We start from the raw sequence: 21,468 nt of genomic DNA, 5'->3' as shown, positions 1-21,468 counted from the left end.
ACCGAAAATTTTGAAAAATAACCCCACGTTTTTCTTTGTTTCTGTTATAAAAGTTTGCAAATAAATAATTGTTCTTCATAAATATAGGCCAAGATGTATTCTGCTACATGTCTTTGGTGAAAATAACCCAAATCAGTTTTTATTATTTAGTCTGTAGGAAAGGTATACAGTTCACAACTATGGTATATATCTGAAAATTGATCAATCCTGAAGTACTGACAGCCAATCTAATTTCTTGAGGCCCAAAATGTCAGAACAGTACAGATATTCCCAAAATGACCCCTTTTTGCAAAGTAGACAGTCTTTTCATAAGAGGCATTGCATGTTTTTTGAAGTTGTAATTTTCTTGTCATAATTTTTTGGAAAATGAAGAAATTAATAAATTTATTTTCACATTTTTTTTACATACTGTCACCAGTGCAGTACAGTGTCGGCATATAACTGGTGTGGTGGTGATCAGGGACACTGACTGGTGACAGTACAAAAATAATAATTTTTTTCTATTTTGTTAAATGTTTTTATTATTTTAATTTTTTTTCTTTTTTTAAGATTTTTTTTTCATATTACACTATGACCAAAGTAGTACAATGTTACCATAGTAACATTGTACTACTTTGGGGAAGTGATCAGTATTTTTTTTTTTCTTTTACACAATTTGATTGCTTATAGCAAAGGATTTCTTTGCTATAAGCAAGCATTTAACTGAATGAAATCGATTCATTCAGGGTTTTTTTTGTTGTGATAAGATGTGATTGGCCACGGCTAGTCACATGACACAGTTGGGCTGTGATTGGCCCAGCCTGTGCATGTGATCGCTGTGACCATTCACAGCTAGACACACTTGTATACAATGGATGGCATGAAAGGAAGCAATCCATTGTATACAACTGTCATGTGACCTGCTGTGATTGGTTACAGCAGGTCACATGGTGCTGGCAACGGGGCTGGTACATAGATCTGAGATACACAGCCTATAACAGATCTCGCCACAGCGCGGCCCTGCGGGCACGTGCAAAGTGCGATCCGGGAAGGACGTCATATGATGCCCTCCCGAAGGGACGAAGTGTTCACCCGGCCGTCATTTGACTATAGGCAGGGTGGCAAGTGGTTAAAAAAAATGTCAGTCATGCTGTAGCAGGTTCTATACATTGTACAGATGTGTAACTTTGCAGGTAGTTTAAGGGGACCACTCCCTGTCGGCAGTACCCGAGTCCCCATACCTCTTTTATGGCCAATAACTTGCATATAAGCCTTTAAAATGGGCACTTTTGAATTTACAAGTTTGAAGTTCGTGGTCTAACTTTCGTTAGGTTCGAATGTTCAACCGCTAACCAAACGGGGTTTTTTTTGGCCCAATCACTAATTTTAAGTATAGATCTGCTTTAAATATAGGGACGCATTCCGACCATGGTGGCCTGATGCATTGTTCTAGCGCACGTTCGTTAGCACATTATTGTGCGTTGCATTACGGCAGTCTATTCAAATGAATAGGCTGGCAACAAAACACAGCAGAAAAGTGTTTGGGCCCTGAAGACAACAGGGACACTTTCCTCTGTTCATTTAAACGAGACCCTTTCTGCACAGCCCCGTCCTAGTCATCATCATCATATTAAACATGTTTCTCCGGCCAATGCACCCGAATGGCAGTTGACAAGCACATTTTTCCTGGTCCGCTCAGAGCAGGGAAACACAACATTTCTGCAGAAGGCTCCACCAGATTTCCCAAGAGAAAAGGCTCAGCCATGTTCCATGACGGCACCGAGTCCCATATTAACCCTCGTTGTGCCAGATGTCTTATGTAACGCAGTCTGGGCCTTGTGCTGTGGACAGTCTCTTGTTGTTTGTACCAACCAAAAAATCTATTCCTGAGATGTACATGGCAATTATTGCATTCAGGGCACAGATGTGGTAATAGCTCTCTACCAGAATATTAAAGTATATGTAAAACCAAAACTTTATTTCTCCCCCAATGCCTTTATTTGTTCTTGCCATGTGTCTCCCATTTGGGCGATTTACCTTCACTTTCTGTGCTGTAGACTCAACAGGAAGTGAGAGGAAATCTCTCCAAAGTAAGGGAAATGCTCCCTTAGATAGTTGTGTCTCCATTGGAAGATTTTCCTTTTGTTTTTGTTCTGGCATCAACTGAAGATTTAGTTTTTTTGCTCACTTTTAGGCCTCACGCTCACTGGATGTACCAAAAATGGCAGTAGAGTTAGGTGTAGAATGCTGTGCTAAAAACGTGAGTTGTTACTTTTTAGCATTTTTTAGCGTTTGCGTTTTTTTTTTAGCATTTTTTATCAAAACTTGAGGCTCAAAAATGCTCATAAATGCCAGATAACCACATTTTTCAACATTTTGCAGTGTTTTTACAGCTGAAAAACTCCTCTTCAAACTTCGTAGTTTGGAGTTTTTTTCACCCTGAAAATGCCCCTGCAAAAAAATGCTGATAATGCTGAGAATGCTGATGCATGGACACATAGGATAACATGCTGGGGAATATACTGGCTGTAGAAAAAAATTGCATGATGCCCAAAACAGCAGCTGTAAAAGTGCCCAGTGTGCATGAGGCCTTAACCTGGCCATAGATTACTTTTTTATTAGCCATCTGTCTGAATTATCAACAGATTCCTCCATCCACGCAAGTGACATGGATAGAGGAATCCTCCCCACTTGGACATTGAATTCTGACAGCGGGACTTTCCGCTGTCACAATGCAGTGATCAGTGCATTCTGCCAAACCATCCAAATTTCAATCCATCTATGGCTAGCTTTAGGGGTGTATTTACTAAAAATGGGGTGTATTTACTAAAAATGCAGTACTCAGAATCTGGTGCAGCTGTGCATGGCAACCAATCAGCTTCTAATATCAGCTTGTTCAATTTAACTTTGACAATAAAACCTGGAAGCTGATTGGTTTCTATGCAGAGCTGAACTAGATTTTGCATTCTCCAGCTTTAGTAATTAACTCCCTTAGTGTCAATTACACTGGTCATCAGAACAAATAGAGGGAGTGAGTCCCCCCAATGGGGACACAGGCAATTCTCAGTACTGAGCTTCTCTGTGTTCATTCACAAGAAGATAGCAAACATGCCAATCATGTTTACGGACTCAGTTCAGTATGAATGAACACAGAAGTGCTCAGTACTTCTGTGTTCATTCAAAAATGGAAGGAGGTCAGTAAACATGGGAGGCTTACATCTTGAATGGAAAACCCCCTGATGAGACTGGTATGAAGCCAGGCCACCAGTCTGACCACTGTAAATGGATGGGGGGGGTGTTGAGAGCAGAAGGAGGGCACATAAGGTCAGGGAGGATAGTGGCATTGCAGGAGGTCATGCAATCAGCCTTCTTGAGTGAGCAGGCACACAGCTGCAATGGCTGCTAATCACAACTATATATTAAGCAGCACGGTCCAGGGGACCATATTCTTCTATATGTTCGTGGCCAATGAAGCGACCATGCGCCTATAGCAGAAGGGAATGCAGCTAATGTAACATATACTGAGCTGGCTAACTCAGTGGTTCTGTTCTGCTGCTTGCCATATGCCTTATGTTGGTGGCAGTGAAAGGTTTAATTTATAACAGATTATCAAATAAAGATCATATGATGAATCATTAAAGTGACTTGGGCTCTTTCACCTTTTGGTCTCATGCTCCTGTTCTGTTTTAGCATTTTAAGAGTATCTATTAATTTCTTGCTCTATCCAAAACAAATTAAAAAGTTTTGTCTGGAGCTGAGCTGTAAAGCAGAAATATGTATTTTTGGATAGAGTGGATCTTGATGGGATGTGGGGGGAAGTCCCCCCCAATGTGTATAGATATGCAGTAAACTAAAAATCAACTAGGGTTGGTGGGAGATCCTCATAAATAGGCATGACAAGGTGTGCAGACGACAGAAGGAACTCGGCACAGAGATGCTAGAGACCCTGAGAGATAGAAGAAATTGTGTTTGCTTAAGCCCTGGTTCACACTGATGCGGTGCGGGGTTCGCAGCGCTTTCTGTGCGAATTCCGCACCACATCAGAATCGCACTCTGTTCATGTGAACCACTACGGGTGTGTATGTTAAGTTAACACCCCGAAAGTGGTCTGCAAAACGTGGTGCGATGTGCAGATTTGGACCGCATTGGTGTGAATACCCATGCGATCCGATTCTAGTGCGGGCCAAAAAAAGGGTACTGCATGTTTTTGGTGCGGTGCGATTAGAGCCATACAAAATGTATGGCTCCAATCGCACCGCACACAAATTGCATGTGATTTGCACAGGAATGCAGTGCGGTTCCTGTGCTAATCACATGCGATATACCACACCACATATATGTGAACCCAGGCTTAAAGAAACCCTAAACCATTACCCATTTAAAACAAAATGACAGGGTCTCTTTAAAACCCACTCCAAATTTACTTATATTCATCTTCACTGCACTCCCCTGGCATTACTTCCTTTGTTGCAGTCACTGCAAGATACCAGATTCCTCAGGGTACAGATATGACCTCCTTCAATGATGCAATGTTGGGATCTAGCAATTGCTCGAGGTGGGCGGTGATGCCATTGTCGGTGCATACATTTTAGCAATGGATATTTTGAAGAGGATGTAATGGAGAAAGGAGTATTAATGGGGTACTTTTAGGGTCAGAGTGTGCTTTAAAGAGGCTGAGGGTGCAAGGTGACAGGGGCTCCTAAATTTTTATAGTCTCTAAAAAAATGGGAATATCAGTTTTTGGTGGACTGACGTTTTAGAATGCTGTACATATTTGGGATGGATTATTATTAATTCTTGTGCAATGTGGGTAATATTGCACAAATTAAAACATGATGGACTTTGCTGAATATTTAATGTTAATTGCTTTGACAATGCACAGATTTGCAACTATACTTACAGTGTTACTAAACCCAGGACCCTGCATTCACTATATCTGGTCATACAACATGGAAATGCACTTATTTTAGTAAATATAAACTGATAAATACTTTTTCTCATCAGCAGTTAGAGCAATCTTGTGACTTCTATCTGTGTTCAGCAGAGCACTAGTTAAAGCTTGTAGGAGTTTTCTTTTTGCTTTAGGAGGATGCACAACCCCTAAACTCTGTCTGGGCAGCACTGATTGACCCTGTGCTGATCACATGCATTCTCCCCAAAAAAAAAAAACCTCTCCAGCAATACACACCAAACTGAGCATATGCAGAGTGACTCCACACCATATGTCTTATCAGGAGATAGGGGGCACTGGAAAAAGGGGAGGATCAGAGAAGTCAGGATCAAACAGCATTTTCACACAATGCAGAGGATTAACCCCTTAGGTTCCACAGTGAGTATAACAAGCATGCTTTACTGCAGATACAGACTGATTTTACTGTTGTGAGTTTAGTAACATTTTAAAGTGTTACTAAACCCAGGACCCTGCATTTACTATATCAGGTCTCCCACAGTACACACATGGCAATGCAATTATTTTAGTAAATATAAAATGCTAAATACCTTTTCTCATCAGCAGTTAGAGCAGTCTTGTGACTTAAGCAGAGCACTCGCTAAAGCTTGTAGGAGGAGTTTTCTTTCTGCTCTAGGAGGATGCAAAACCCCTGACCTCTGTCTGGACAGGGCTGACTGGCCCTGTGCTCATCACATGCACTCCCCCCCCAAAAAAAAAACTCTCTAGCAATACACACTAAACTGAGCATGTGCAGAAGGGCTACGGGTTCAGTCTGTCCCATCAGCGTGGACATTTGCAGAAGAGCAGGGGCAGAGAAGAAAGGATCAAACGGCCTTTTTACAAAATGCAGAGGATTAACCCCTTAGGTTCCTCAGTGAGTATAACAAGCATGCTTTACTGCATATACAGACTGATTTTACTGTTGTAGGTGAAGTAACACTTTAATGTCTGTCCCTTCCAATTCCGCTGTCGTCCTGTTTTGCCCTGGCTCCTGTCTAAGCTGTGGAATGAGTATTGTTGGCCTGCAAAGTGCGGACGGGAACTAGAGAGACCATGCAGAGGGCAGACAGAGCTTCCAGCTGATCTAGGGGGAGAAGTCTTAGCAAGGGGCCGAGGCCTGGCAAGCATGTTTCTCTGGGACATTGCACAGAATATCAATGGGTCAGATAAAAGGAAATGCCAGGCAGAGCTTGCCTGGAACAAGTGTAACCAGCTGTGTGGGTACAGGACATCTCTGCCACAAAACATATTAACAATTTCATTGCCAGATTTCATTGGACTAACATAAACAACTGAGTACTGTCCGTGATACTTTTTTTATTTGCACTAACATACAATTTTGAGGACAAGCTTTCGGGGTATGTCCCCTTCTTCAAGGTCTAAGCAGTACTCTGAGTACTGCTTAGACCTTGAAGAAGGGGACATACCCCGAAAGCTTGTCCTCAAAATTGTATGTTAGTGCAAATAAAAAAAGTATCACGGACAGTACTCAATTGTTTGTCGCAAATGCACTAATACGGCTACAATCACCTCAAGCAAATTGGACTAACATAAAATCAATCAATGGACTGCTGCCGCTATCCAGCAATTATTGCATCTGTGCTAATTTAGAAATTCTACTCCACTTTAATCTGAAAGTTCACATGATTCACTTGTGGTCAGCCTGAGCAGGGATTCTGCTGTGCTTTTGACAGGACTGCAGCCTCTTGTCATTCATTCTGTGCTGGACAAACATCTCATTCTCTGAAAGAGTTCTTCTTATAACATGCAGTACAGGTAGAGAAAGGGGTAATTTCATTTGTTTGTAATAATGGTTTGATGAGAAATTTTGGTGGGCAGACTTAAGATCTCCTGACCCCCAGAATCCTGTGCTCAGGGTTAGGTGTTTCTAGAATGCCAAGTTTGCAGTGGCTAGAGGGTCTAACATAGTGGGGTGGCCTGGTGTATACAAGCAAAGTCATAATTCAAGACAAAAGGCCTGAGCTGGTATGTCCCCCTGGTTATGATTTAGCACGAGATCGTGTGAAACGCGTTAACAGGTCCTGTATTCATGTCCTGGTGGTGTTTTGTGTGTCCTATGGATCAATAAATATACACTATATTCATCTATCCTCCGGTGTGCGGCTGACCCTTCTTCCTATTGCTGGTATGTCCCCCTGGCAGAACCTTTTCAGCCCTGGTTCACGTATATGCGGCCATGTGGTCCACATTTTGCGTGGGCACGAGAGCCCATTCATTTGAATGCACTTCTATGCCCCGTGACACTCAGAGAAGTCCCTGCACTTCTTCTGAAACCACAGCCTGCACAGGAACCTTGGTTCCCAGTACAGTTGCATTTTCCAGTGCGGGCGGCTTGCCATTAGAATTAATGGCACCCGTCCGCGAGTTTGCATTTCTCTGTGCGGATGGTGCGGCTGCACGGATTTTCGTGCAGATCGCAGCGGCACCACCCGCACATATGTGAACCAAGCCTTAGGGCTGGTTCACACCATGAATTGCACAGGAATGTGCTATGTGTTCCTGTGCTTTTCATATGCAATTCGGCTGCAGTGAAATTCCTGCCTATTCATTTGAATGAGCTGATATCGCACCACACCGCACTAAAAGTACTGCATGCACTACTTTAGAAACTGCATAGGATCTGTAACGCATTGTACTATTGTACCATGCAATCTGATGCAGGCAAACACACTGCATTTGTGATCTGTGTTTAGGGTGTTGTTAACACTGACACCCACTGAAGATCGCAAGTGCATTGCATTTTGAACGCAGGAAGCGTGCACAAAACGCGGGTTTCCCACACCACATTCTGCTGTGAATTGACCTTTAAAGCAGAACTAAATTCTCTTAACCTCTTCAATACATGGCACTTTTACCCCTTCCTGACCAGGCCAACTTTCATAGTTTGAATGACAATTGCACGGTCATGCAACACTATACCCAAACTACATTTTTATAATTTGTTTTCACACAAATAGAGGTTTCTTTTGGTGGAATTTATTCACCAATGGGTTTTTTATTTTTTTGCTAAATAAACAAAAAAGACCAAACATTTTGAAAAAAAACTCAAGTTTTTTGTTTCTGTTATAAACTTTTTCAAACAAATAATTGTTCTGCATAATTTTAGGCTTCTGCTACATTTCTTTGGTGAAAATAACCCAAATTACCCCATTGTACTACTCTGAGGAAGTGATCAGTATTATTTTTACACATTATGATTGCCTATAGCAGTGAATTTTACTGCTAGAGGCAAGCATTGAACTGAATGAAATTGATTAATTCAGTGTTTTTTGTTGTGATTAGCTGTGATTGGCCACAACTAATCACATGACACTGATGGGCTGTGATTGGCCACAGCTAATCACGTGACACTGATGGGCTGTGATTGACCCAGTCTGTACATGTGATCACTGTGACCAATCGCAGCTAACAAAACAATTGTATACAATGGATGGCATGAAAGGAAGCCATCCATTGTTTTAAAATTGTCATGTGATCTGCTGTGATTGGTCACAGCAGTCACATGGTACTGGCAATGGGCCAGTATACAGATTGGTCATTGGCTGAGTCCTATGGACACAATCAGTGACAGATCTCGCCGCAGTGCAGCCCCACGCCGTATGACATCCACCCGGATCAATAAATATTTGTCATCCTCCTATAGGCTGGGCGGGAACTGGTTAATATACAACTATTTTTAATCCTTATGCTGCTAGCCTTAGTAAACAGATAGGAAGGTATATTATGTTTACTTGTTTAAACTTTTTTATATTGTTTCAGTTACTTCCTAGTATCTGGCCTAGGCTAAAATGATGTCATACATCCCAAGAGTCTTCATGAGCCTTTTTTTCCTTTTTAATGTGGAGGACTTTCCCTCCTGTCTGCATACCTGAGCTAGGGGCAAATGGATTCCAGGAAGTATATGATACATGAATCATCTGCCCTTACTCAAGATGGCCATGGCTTAAAATGCTAGTGGGGTGTTTTTCAAAGTGATTTCTCAACAAAATAAAACATGGAGACATGGATGGATAGGTGAATTTGCATTGAATAGTAAAATTTAATTAAATAGCATTTTCAGTTTGTGGTGCTCAGATACAGTTGAGCTCCACTTTAATCACATGGACACAATGGGTGACTGTGCACTGGGCAAGGGAAAAGCACCAGTTGACTGTATGGCAGGACTCCAGTCATCCAGTCATGTGATCAGCGTCTTTCACCCCATTTCAGATTATAAGCATACTAAACAGTACTCACACATCATACATCAGTGCCATTCAGTGTGTTGGGGGGGGGGGGGGCTTTTATCTTTTAAATATACTTTTACTTTAATCTTGTCACAGCCTCTTTAAAATAATGTTAACATATATTGCAGATTTATAAATCTATGATTTTACTAATCTCACTAGCATTCCTGCATGAGCGATGCACAGATTCACTTTAACTACGAAACGTTCATTTTATGAACAATTATATATTGTGACATGTCAGTGAACAATACCCGTGTACAGTGCTTTGTTCCACCCTAGGAGGTCATTTCTGCAGGCCTAAGGCCTGGGGCACTTGGGTGGTGACCTGAGACCAGTCCTGCAGGTGCCAGGGCATATCAGTGACCCTGGAAAAATAACATGAAAAAAAAATCCACTCAATTTCATCTCATTGGTGCTGGATTAATTCCAGTCTTGCTTGGATGTATATCTAATGTTTGACAAATCTTTTCAAGTTAACGGAACACATTTGGAGTGTAAATGCCGATAAAGGTTTGATTTGATTTTGATGCTTTTTATAGAAGGTTGATTACATCACTGAATCCGTTTTTTCCAAGTCATTATCTGCTAAGAGCCAAATTAAATTTTCCACTTTTTAAAAACGCTATCCTTCTAACTTAACAGTCAGCAACGCTCCAATTTCCTGTCTCTGCCTATATATGTTTAATTTCAAATGTGTATGTTCTGCTCTACACGTAAGCGGAAAGGGATCTTTGTTTTGAGGGCAGAACCTGATCTTTGAAGGGCCATCACTGTAGAGGGAAGAGGTCACCATGGGACAGAACAAATTATTTGTTTAGCTCTGTGCCTGCAATGAGCAATAGTTGTCTTGTCTGTCTCAACCCCCACCCCACTTTCTAAAACTTTCTCATACTGTAAACCGATCTGCCATTCCTTTCCATAAAAAAAAATAGATTTTCCAAACAGCTTTGCAATTTTTACATGTGGAAATGTTAGTATGAAAGCTCACTCTTGCTAAAAAAAAAAAAAAAAAAAAAAAAAAAAGCTAGTGCTCTTTGCATTAAACTGGCTTTTTACATCAAATCAGAATTCTAGACATATATCTATTAAATCCCCCTTAACACTGCATCCAAAAAATAAAATCAAGCTATTAAAGAGACACTGTCAGTCGCCCAAAAATGGCAGCAAGAGTATTATAATCAGCTGAATGAAACAAACTATGTGTGTATACTCAGATATAGAAGTAATGTAGGGATCTTAAAAAGGAACACCGGACACTTCTGGAAGGGTCAAATGCTGAAGAGTCAGATGAAGGCCACAACACATGACCAGAAGAGAACAGAGGGAATGCAGGAGACAAGGGTCACCAGGAAGATAAATATAATAATAGGTCTCCTATTGGAGGGACGTGTCAATAGGATTTTTCAATACAGTCTTTAGCCCTTGAATAAAAAGCCTTCTAGAACCTTAAAGTCGGCCATAGATGGAGCAACGTTCTTTCCTGCAACCATGGGTTGCAAGAAAGAAAATCGCTCAATCCCCCCATCACCACAGTCAGTGTTGATGGAGGAATTCCTCATGTGGAGCCATCATGTGCTCCTGGCAGTGGGAGTCTTCTCTGCCGGGAGAGCACACTGATTACTGCTTGTGGCTATAATAGCTGCTAGCAATAATCATATGTAAGATCTGACAGGCTGGTTGTACCCAAGTTGATGAATCTATCAACTTGGGAACATTCAGCCTGCCCATACATGGTTTAAATCTCAGCCAATCCCTGCTGAACTGGCCGAGATTCAAACCGGCCAAGATTCAAACCGCTGGCTGTAGACAAAAAAGTCTTTAACAGGCCAAAAACAAACAACAAAAAACAGCAATGGGAGTCTATCCCTGCATCTCATGCATTAATTGCCTGTAATAGTCCACTCTCACCAATCAGTTTGATATCTACATTTATTCTGCCTTCTCTAATCAACAATCTAATTTGATTTTTAAATAAAGGCTTTCTGTTTTCATTACAAACCTTATTTTAGACCCAGTGACTATGGACAATCCAAAGGTACCTGGATTCAGTTTGAGGCAGGTTCGTTGAACTTTATTGAGGTTTGCGTGCCAAATCCTAACCCCAAAGCAGTCAAAGGGAGCCAAATGGTAAAAACCAATAATGACCATTTTCTAAGCTAATAGGCAAGGAATTGTCAAATAAATGACATGGGGAGCTGGGCACTGCCCTGGGGAAACAAATGAAAATAACTGCAGCAGTTATGATTTTAATAATGCTAATAAAGGCTAACAGACAAGAGATTGTAAAACTAATGGCATTGGCATCCGAGGAGGGGGGTAGGCTCGGCACTGCACTGGGGAACATACTGTATACTAAAGTAAAAATACATTTGTAAAAATTTTGTTTGGCAGGGAGCAGCGATAATAATGCTTAAAGTGAAACATTAAGAATGCAAATTCCTTTAATGACATGCCAGGATGTCAGGATTTAGGCATGTCCTTAACCTGCCTGTGGTGCATCTTTATGATGTATATAATGTACTGCAGCAAAGCAGACATTTACAAAAAACATTTTCATTTAAATTACAGGTAATTGAAAGCTTCAGTCTTTTTGTAAACAAAGCTGCTGGGGATTCTCTTCATCTATAGCAGACCCTTATCCGAGATGTGCGTCTAATATAGATATTAATAGGGTACTCCACACATACAAAAAAAAGTCATGGGGTCCCCAAAATTGAATACCAGACCCCTCAGGTCTGGTATGAATTTTAAGAGGGGAAACCAGTCATAAAAAAGTGTGATTCACCTACTTCTCCCCCCCCTCTCCAAATCTATACCAGACCCTTACCCAAGCATGCAGTCTGGCTGACCAGGAAAGGGTGGAAGAGGTTACAAGTGTGTGCCCTCCTGGCAAAGCACCTTTCTATGTTGATGAGGATGAGGACAATGGGTCTCTTCCCTGATGTTAAATGTCCTCCAGCCAGGAAATGAGGTGGGCTATATCTGATTCGCTGCAGCTTCTAATGTACATTATGAGAAGCTCATGGTGTGCAGTAAAATCAGAGTAAATAAATTCAGTACAGCAGAGAAGCCTGTATAACTTTGCAAGACAGGAGGGAAGGCTGGAGTCCAGCTTCAACCCCTTGGCGCTGGCACCTCCCAGCCCTTTGGGAGGTGGGTTTAGGGTCATGTGACCGCTAATGTGATTGGCTGTCATGGTGGTCACATGATTGGAAAAGGTCCCAACTGCAAGTTGCAATCGGGACCCTTCCGTGAGGCAGTGGTAAATGTGTTGGGAGCGAGCAGGGCGCGCACTTTTGGCACATGTTTTGTTTACATTGGGTACACAGATATGCGGCCCTTCAGCACCAAGGCCCAGCCACTAAGAGGCCGCATATTTGCTATGATATATATGCTCAGCGCCAAGGAGTTAAGGGCCTTGTCAATGGGCTTTAGGCTCCTGTCGATGGCATCAGTTCATCAGTTTGAGATGTTTTTAAGATCGTGTAAAAGTGATGACAGATGCATTTGACCTGCAGTTGATCTCTTTCTGGACGGCATTTGATCAGTCTCAAGTGGGTTTCGCATTTACAAAGACTTGTATGGGAATGCAAAGCCTGTTTGATGAGAAGAAATTCTGGCCAACACAGGCCCTTAGACTTTCGATCTTCAAATCATTCTTTAAAGTCATTTTCCAGAGCAAATTTGAATATATAAGGAGATTTAGACAGCTATTACGTGAGACATGTTGACAAATATAGTCCATGTTTAGATGTTCTATAGATTGTATTTGTCTTACAGGCATCACAAAAGTCCTTGGCTGGTGACCTCCAATTGTTACTTTCACTACGCACAGGATGTGATGTATATTCTCACCGTTAGGCAGAGGAACTAACCCTGAGGATAACAAGAAATGACGAACACACGGATATGCTGGGGCAAACATTCATTCACACTTATCTCTGAATTATAGATATAATATATATGAACTATATGGCCAAAAGTTTGTGGACAACTGATCATCACACTTACTATATGACCAAAGTATGTGGACACCTTTCTAAATTATTGAGCTCAGGTGTCTACAGTGAAGGTTGCATTTAATGCTGCAGCATACAACATTTTAGACAGCTGTGTACTTCCACAAATGTGTGGTAGTTTGGTGAAGACCATTTTCTCTTCCACTGGACCCCTGTGTATCAAGCCAGCTCCATAAAGGCATGATTTTGGAGTTGGAGTGAAGGAACTTGAGTGGACTGCACATAGGCCTGACCTCAACCCTAATGAACACCTTTGGGATAATCTGAAATGCCAGCTGTAAGCAAGGTCTTCTTATCCAACATCACTACAACATCATATATGAGCACAACTTCCCACAGACGAACTCCACAATCTTGTGGAAAGCCTTCCCAGGAGAGTGGAGGCCGCTAAAGCCAAAAGGAGGGGGGACCCACAATAATGCCCAAACGTTTTGAATGGGATGTCCAATTGTCATTTAGATGTGATGGTCAGATGTTCAAAAACCTTAGCATATAATATATTTTGAGAAATTTGACAAGTTTATGATGATTTTATTTCTCATTGCAGAACCTGCACAGGGAGTTGGATTTACCATCAGGTGCAGCAAACCTGTGCCTATAGACTGTAGATGCAAAGAGGCATAATTTCCCTATACAGGTATTACACTCTAGAAGTCACCACTTGTAATCTTTAACAGTATTCTAAGCCAACTCAGGACCAGTACAACCTACAAATGTTTTCTATAAAAGAAGGGATCCTAGCAGAAGATGTGTTGATCATTCAGTTTTGGAAATTACAACTCTAGCTGGGCAGCATGGTAATCTGCAGGCTTACATTGGCAGGAGTATAGCCATTTTGTTTACAGGAAGTGTAGAAGGATCATTCATAAGAATGCTATAGGAACTGCAGCTATACTATGGAAGTCGATGCACAGCATCTGTAAGGTTAATGAGATACATATGTCACGTAGCACACGGCAGCAGCCGTTTCTCATCAGCTTCCTTTAGTCCAGAAATGTCATGGAAACCCTAATTAGAACGATCTCTTGCATTGCGTTCTGTGGACTGGGCCCCCATCTCTATAACACCCCTTCTCTTCCTCACCCCCCCAACTTCTGTACTGTATGACAACATGCTTCCCAGTCTGGACCACTGCCAGGATGTCTGTAAGGACACAAGCGTCTCCCAGAGAGACCATTCCTCAGATCCCAAGAATTGTATAAACAATCAATGTCCGTCTTCGAAGAAGCCTGTGAGAAATGCGGAGTAGCAGCTGCTCCTGAGAATCCCATTCACTACAGTCTTGGCTTATTTAATAAACTTGTTTGAAGAGCAATGATGTGCAGTAATCCGCAACAACCAATTGGAAGGAAAAGTGCTAAAAGGAAGAAGAGGCTGCAGTGTTTGCAGATATTATAGGAAAAAGGCATCTCCACCATCCCTTTACATGTGCATGCACCTTGCTCATCCCTGCTGGACAGTCGTGAGCCAGACAAGGGACCTTGTACATGTAAAGGAATACTGGGGATGCTTTCTTTTCTAGACATCTGTATGCAGAAAGCAATTACCTTATCAGTAAATTGAAAAGGGTATATTTATTTATTTATTTCAGGTACTTATATAGCGCCGTCAATTTACGCATTGCTATACATATATATTGTACATTCACATCAGTCCCTAACCCTCAAGGGGCGTACAATCTAAGGTCCCTAACTCACATTCATACATACACATAGTAGGGCCAATTTAGACAGGAGCCAATTCAGCTACCAGCATGTCTTTGGAGTATATTTGTTTTATTTCTGATTCCACTTGATTTCTGCATATATATAAAATAAGTTGAGATGTTTTTAATACTTTTCCTAAAAAAAAAAAAGTTTCGATATTCCATCTTTAAACTTGTCTGATTTGCTCTATAGTGATTCATGGTGCTTAAAGTGTACCTGATTGTAGGCCCCTGCATACTCAGGCACTGCAGTGACATGCGATAAAATGCATACTGTACAGCATTTTACTGTAGCGCATGGTAACACAGGCACATGGTGTGGCACATTGCAATGTCTTTTATTTACATTGGCACCCTAACATACTGTACAGAAGGTACAAGGGACATACATTGTGACATGCTGCATATAAAAAAGGGGCAGGTCTGGCTTTTGCTCCATTTTCATGTTTTGGAAGCTAATTAAAAATGAATAGGATAGTCAATTTGTTTACCTATACCGGCTCTATCACATGGATAGTTAATTCATTAATCGGATTGGCTGTAGGCTAGTTTAAAGTAATTATATGAATATTTATTTATTTATTTATTTATCGAGTTTATATAGCGCCAAAGGGTTTGCTCAGCGCTGTACAATAGAGGGGGGACAATACATGAAACAGTACAGTAACATCAAACAGCACACAAGGGGTAAGAGGGCCCTACTCTTTCGAGCTTACAATCTAGGAGGGAGGGGGTAGAGGTACAGGAGGAAATGGCTGTGGGGGATGGAGTGGTAGGAGGAGGGAAGGGCAGCGGCTGTTAGGTGAGGGTGGGGTAGGCTTCCCTGAAGAGGTGGGTTTTCAGGGAGCGCCTGAAGGTGAGGAGGGAAGGTGACAGTCTGATGGATTGGGGTAGTGAGTTCCAGAGGATGGGGGAGGACCTGGAGAAGTCTTGCAGTCGTGCGTGGGAGGAGGAGACCAGGGAGCAAGATAGAAGGAGGTCCTGTGAAGAGCGAAGGGTACGGGTAGGGTGGTACTTGGGAATCAGGTCGGTGAGGTAGTTAGGGGCAGTGTTGTGAATGGCTTTATAGGTCAGAGTGAGCAGTTTGAATTTAATGCGTTGGGCAATGGGGAGCCAGTGGAGGGAGAGGCAGAGGGGGGTGGCAGAGGTGGAGCGGCTGGTGAGGTGGATGAGTCTGGCAGCTGAGTTCAGGATGGTCTGAAGCGGGGAGAGTTTGCACTGGGGTAGGCCGATGAGGAGGGAGTTGCAGTAGTCAAGGCGTGAGATAATCAGGGAGTGAACGAGTAGTTTAGTGGTGTCTGGGGTAAGGAAGGAGCGTATTTTGGCGATGTTGCGGAGGTGGAGCCTGCATGTATTTGTGAGTGATTTGACATGAGGTTGGAAGGAAAGGTTTGAGTCCAGAATGACGCCAAGGACCTTGGCTTGCTGGGCGGGATTGATGGTGGTGTTGTTGGTAGTGATGGAAAGGATGGGGGGGGGGGCACGGGAAGGGGGAAAGACGAGAAGCTCGGTTTTGGAGAGGTTGAGTTTGAGGAAATGGAGCGACATCCAGTCAGAGATGTCGTTTAGGAGGTGAGTGATGCGGGCGGAGAATGTGGGGGTGAGGTGAGGGGTGGATAGGTAGATTTGAGTATCATCAGCATAGAGGTGGTAGTTGAAGCCGTGGGAGTGTATGAGTTTGCCAAGGGAGGAGGTGTAGATGGAGAAGAGAAGGGGTCCAAGGACAGAGCCCTGGGGGACCCCAACAGAGAGGGGGAGGGAAGAGGAGGTGGCGCCGTTGTAGGAAACGCTGAAGGAGCGTTGGGATAGATAGGACGAGAACCAAGAGAGAGCGGTGTCTCTTATTATCTGAGAATATCCAACATTCTCAGATAATAAGATTGTAAACTAGATTGTGCTTCTGTATGGCTACAATCCTTTGTTAGACTTTTCTTTGTATTTTGCTGAAAAATTTAATAAAACGTTAGCACAGTGGCTAATGGTTTGCACTTCCGCCTGGCAGTATTATTGTCGTTGGTTCGAATCCCAGCCACGGCACCACCTGCCTGGAGTTTGCATGTTCTCCCTGTGCCTGCATGGGTATCCTCCAGGTACCCTGGTTTCCTCCCACACTCGAAAGACATGCTGGTAGGTTAATTGGATCCTGTCTAAATTGACCTAATATGTGTATGTATGAATGTACAGTGAGGAACAGAAGTATTTGAACACCCTGCGATTTTGCAAGTTCTCCCACTTAGAAATCATGGAGGGGTCTGAAATTCACATTGTAGGTGCATTCCCACTCTAAGAAGACAGAATTAAAAAAAAAATTCAGGAAATCACATTGTATGATTTTTAAAGAATTTATTTGTCTTGCACTGCTGAACATAATTATTTGAGCACCTAAGAAAGCAAGAATTCTGGCTCTCAAAGACCTGTTACTGTGCCTTTAAAAAGTCCACCTCTACTCCACTCATTAATCTAACTTAGTAGGACCTGTCTGAGCTCTTTAAAGACACCTGTCCACCCCACAGTCAGTCAGAAGCCAACTACTACCACGGGCAAGACGAAAGACACCAGAGACAAAGTTGTGGACCTCCACAAGGCTGGAAAGGGCTACGGGGCAATTGCCAAGCAGCTTGGTGAAAATAGATCAACTGTTGGAGCAATTGTTAGAAAATGGAAGAGGCTAAAGACGACTGTCAGTCTCCCTCGGACTGGGGCTCCATGCAAGATCTCACCTCGTGGGGTATCACTGATGATAAGAAAGGTGAGGAATCAGCCCAGAACTACAAGGGAGGAGCTGGTCAATGACATGAAGAGAGCTGGGACCACAGTTTCAAAGGTCAGTCGGTAGAACACTACGCCGTCATAGTTTCAAGTCATGCATTGCACGGAAGGTTCCCCTGCTCAAGTCATCACATGTCCAGGCCAGTCTGAAGTTTACCAATGACCATCTGGATGATCAAGAGGAGGCATGGGAGAAAGTCATGTGGTCAGATGAGACCAAAGTAGAACTTTTTGGTCTAAACTTCACTCGTGTTTGGAGGAAAAAGAAGGATGAGTTGCATCCCAAGAACACCAATCCTACTGTGAAGCATGGGGGTGGCAACATCATGCTTTGGGGGTGCTTTTCTGCGAAGGGCACAGGACGACTGCACTGTATTAAGGAGAGGATGAATGGGGCCATTTATTGTGAGATTTAGAGCAACAACCTCCTTCCCTCAGTCAGAGCATTGAAGATGGGTCGTGGCTGGGTCTTCCAACATGACAAAGACCCAAAGCACACAGCCAGGATAACCAAGGAGTGGCTCCGTAAGAAGCATATCAAGGTTCTGGAGTGGCCCAGCCAGTCTCCACACCTAAATCCAATAGAACATCTTTGGAGGGAGCTGAAACTCCGTGTTGCTCAGCGACAGCTCCGAAACCTGACAGATCTAGAGGAGATCTGTGTGGAGGAGTGGGCCAAAATCCCTGTTGCAGTGTGTGCAAACCTGGTCAAGAACTACAGGAAACGTTTGTCCCTGTAATTGCAAACAAAGGCTTCTGTACCAAATAGTAACACTGATTTTCTCAGGTGTTCAAATACTTATGTTCAGCAGTGCAAGACAAATAAATTCTTTAAAAATCATACAATGTGATTTCCTGAATTTTTTTTATAAATTCTGTCTCTCAGATTGGGAATGTGCCTACAATGTGAATTTCAGACCCCTCCATGATTTCTAAGTGGGAGAACTTGCAAAAGCGCAGGGTGTTCAATACTTCTGTTCTTCACTGTATGTTAGGGACCTTAGATTGTACGCCCCTTGAGGGTTAGGGACTGATGTGAATGTACAATATATATGTATAAAGTGCTGCGTAAATTGACAGCGCTATATAAGTACTGAAATAAATAAATAAATAATTAATGGGATGGCTGAACACAATACACATTTACATGCAAGATACTGGATGTTAATGTGTGTGCGGAAATGCACCACAATAAAATGAGCGGATGTGAAAGTCCCTTTAAGGACCCATTCACACCAGCCTGGTTCACTGCTGTGCAGTAAATGTACAGTACATGCATTAACACGTGTCCTGCATAAACACGTACTGCATTAGGGCGGGACAGATGATATTTCACTGTCTGATAGGGGTGCCTCAGTGGCTAGTAAAGGCACTCTCATTGGATTTCTGAGTGGAGTGCCGGATGGTGGAGCTGCCTTACCCATGAAATCAAGCAAAGATGGCTCTAGTAAAAAAGTGAAGCAAAATCAGAGAGGGGCACAGAAGAGATTCTTCTGTCTAATTCAGGCTAGAGGAGGCACTTTTTGGTAGAACTGGAAAGATATTACTGTTCAATCACAGTCCCTGGAAATTATTTTAATAGTTTGGTTACTGTATTACATGCTTCACACGACAGGGTCAAGACAATTGCTATTTGGTTACAGTCTATGGCTTTGATTCAAACAGATGATCCAAGAAATATACTTTGCTCACCCTACATTGCCCTATTTCTACTGGGAGTAAACTATAGCAGCTCTCCTGCCCAGTGCTGAACCTCAGGGGTAATGTTTGAAGCGATCACTTCTAGGATTTCCACATCAAAATCTCCAAAATACAAACCACCTGTGGAATTTCACAATCAGGAATGTGACAGGAATAATGTACCACAGGACCCAATAAATGGGAGAATTTAACTGTTTCTTACTGCGTTGTGTGTTTTTATCAAAATGCCTATTACATTATTACATTACATTGAGTTTATATAGCGCCAAAGGGTTTGCTCAGCGCTGTACAATAGAGGGGGGGACAATACATGAAACATTACAGCAGCTACGAACAGCACACGAGGGGTAAGAGGGCCCTACTCTTTCGAGCTTACAATCTGGGAATAAATAAATTTAAAGTTGTAAAGGGAAAGCTTTTTTTTTTCTTTTTTTTAGCTTAATGCATTCTCTGTATTAAACTGGTTGTAAACCCTTCAAAGTAAACAAAGAGATAAAACAAATCTTCCTACATAAGTTGTACCTGTTTATCTGCAGTCTTCCTTCCTCTACAGTCCTTCAAAGTTCAGAATTCACACAGCATTTTTGAGGTCTTAAAGCAGGGTGTGAGGAGCTGCGAGCTCCACAGAGCTCAGTGAGGAGAGCTCTGAGAGCTGATTGGAGGGAACGGACACACCCCATTTCACACAGCATACAGGAACAGAGTTGAGGATGTCAATCACAGGCTGGGTGCAGGATCTCCTTCCCCTGTGGCCTATTTACCTCTTGGCACCTGGAAATGTCGAAAGTGACTCATGCAGATAGCAGAGGAATGGGGCAGCAGACAGAAATAACACCCATTGGTCTGGATTGAGACAAGTACACACTACAGAGGGATATGCTTTATTCATACTTCATTTCAGAACACTTTAAGGTAAAAAAAACCCTTTTAATAGTAGCTTCCCTGCAGCCCCCCCCCCTTTACCCCACAAATACCCAAGCCTGATATCTATCCAGCACTGTGCACATCTGCAGCAGCTCCTCTTCCCTCTCCTGGCTCCCCAAAGCATGGCTGAGAGCAGCAGGCGCAATTGGCTACTATTGCTGTCAGTCAGAACCTGTGAGCAGAGAGCAAGGGTGGGGCCAAGTCAGCTTGTGTGTCTGAATAGACACAAATAGCCCGGTTCAGGATCCAGCAGCTTCCTATTGGGGCACTGAGAGGGGAAGAAGAGCCAGGAGCACCAGCAGTAGACACCAGAAGAGGAGGCTGTGCAAAACCATTGCAAAGAGCAGCTAAGCATGATATGTTTACTATTTTATTAAATGTGAAGCTTTACAATCCCTTTAAAGTGAAGATCAAGCCCAAAGTTGTTGTTTTTTTATTTTTGGATAGAGTGGATATGTTTACATGGTTGTTTTTTAATTGTCTCAGTCCCCACTAGGGAAAGGGTCTTGGGACACCTCTACTGGTGACAACTGTCAAAGGTGGGATTCCCCTTCACTTCAGGGGAATTCCTTCCTACCACCTAGTGTCCCAGGGACAGAAAATGAGACACAGGGACATAGACAGCAATAAAAAGATGCACCTTCTTTTTTTATTAAAAACTAAAAACTGTCTGAAGGTGAACATTAAAGCAAGGATAGAGAATGTTTGGAATTTTATCGCTTTGTGGTCTGCATAAATGGAGGTGTCCTTTGCCTACATACTTTTATTTAAGGTTTCACGCACATAGTCATATTGATTTCAGCAGGATTTTGTCAGCAGCAAGATCCTGCACAAAATGTTGCCTGTACTGCATCTGAGCTCATACTGTATGCGCATACATCTGCTTATATCTGTATGAGCTGAGATACAAACATTTTGTGCACCACTGCTGACACACTAATGTGTAGACCTCCCCTGAGTAAGTCATTCATGCAGCAGCTGCAAAAGGCCAATGGAATTCCTGTATTGCCGCCGCTGCTTACACATTGTTAATGTTTACACATCGGACCTAAATTCACTAGGCAGCAGAATTGGCACAGGGTCAATTTATGACCAGTGATAACAGTATAACATGCAGTCCAAATCAGACCATGATTGCTCATTTTTCTAGTTTTGAGTAATGTAGCTAAC

The 21,468-nt window shown here is 42.5% G+C and overlaps 1 protein-coding gene and 1 long non-coding RNA gene across 2 annotated transcripts in view; one reads left to right on the top strand and one right to left on the bottom strand.

Annotated features, from left to right (window-relative positions):
* The window catches only part of LOC149459738 (uncharacterized), a 57,602-nt gene extending 42,825 nt beyond the window's left edge, over positions 1-14,777 (top strand). Inside the window, exon 4 of the long non-coding RNA XR_016313210.1 lies at positions 13,747-14,777. This is a non-coding gene — a long non-coding RNA (uncharacterized LOC149459738). The remainder of the gene's footprint in view (positions 1-13,746) is intronic.
* The window catches only part of DENND2A (DENN domain containing 2A), a 157,961-nt gene that overhangs the window by 95,340 nt on the left and 41,153 nt on the right, over positions 1-21,468 (bottom strand). The window lies entirely within an intron of this gene.

This window comes from Staurois parvus, unplaced genomic scaffold (genome assembly GCF_062004578.1).
Source record: "Staurois parvus isolate SC_StPar_1 unplaced genomic scaffold, SC_StPar_1.0 ptg000249l, whole genome shotgun sequence".
NCBI classification, from domain to species: Eukaryota; Metazoa; Chordata; class Amphibia; order Anura; family Ranidae; genus Staurois; species Staurois parvus.
Note: the sequence above shows the minus strand (reverse complement) of the source record. Positions and strands in the feature narration are given on the sequence as shown.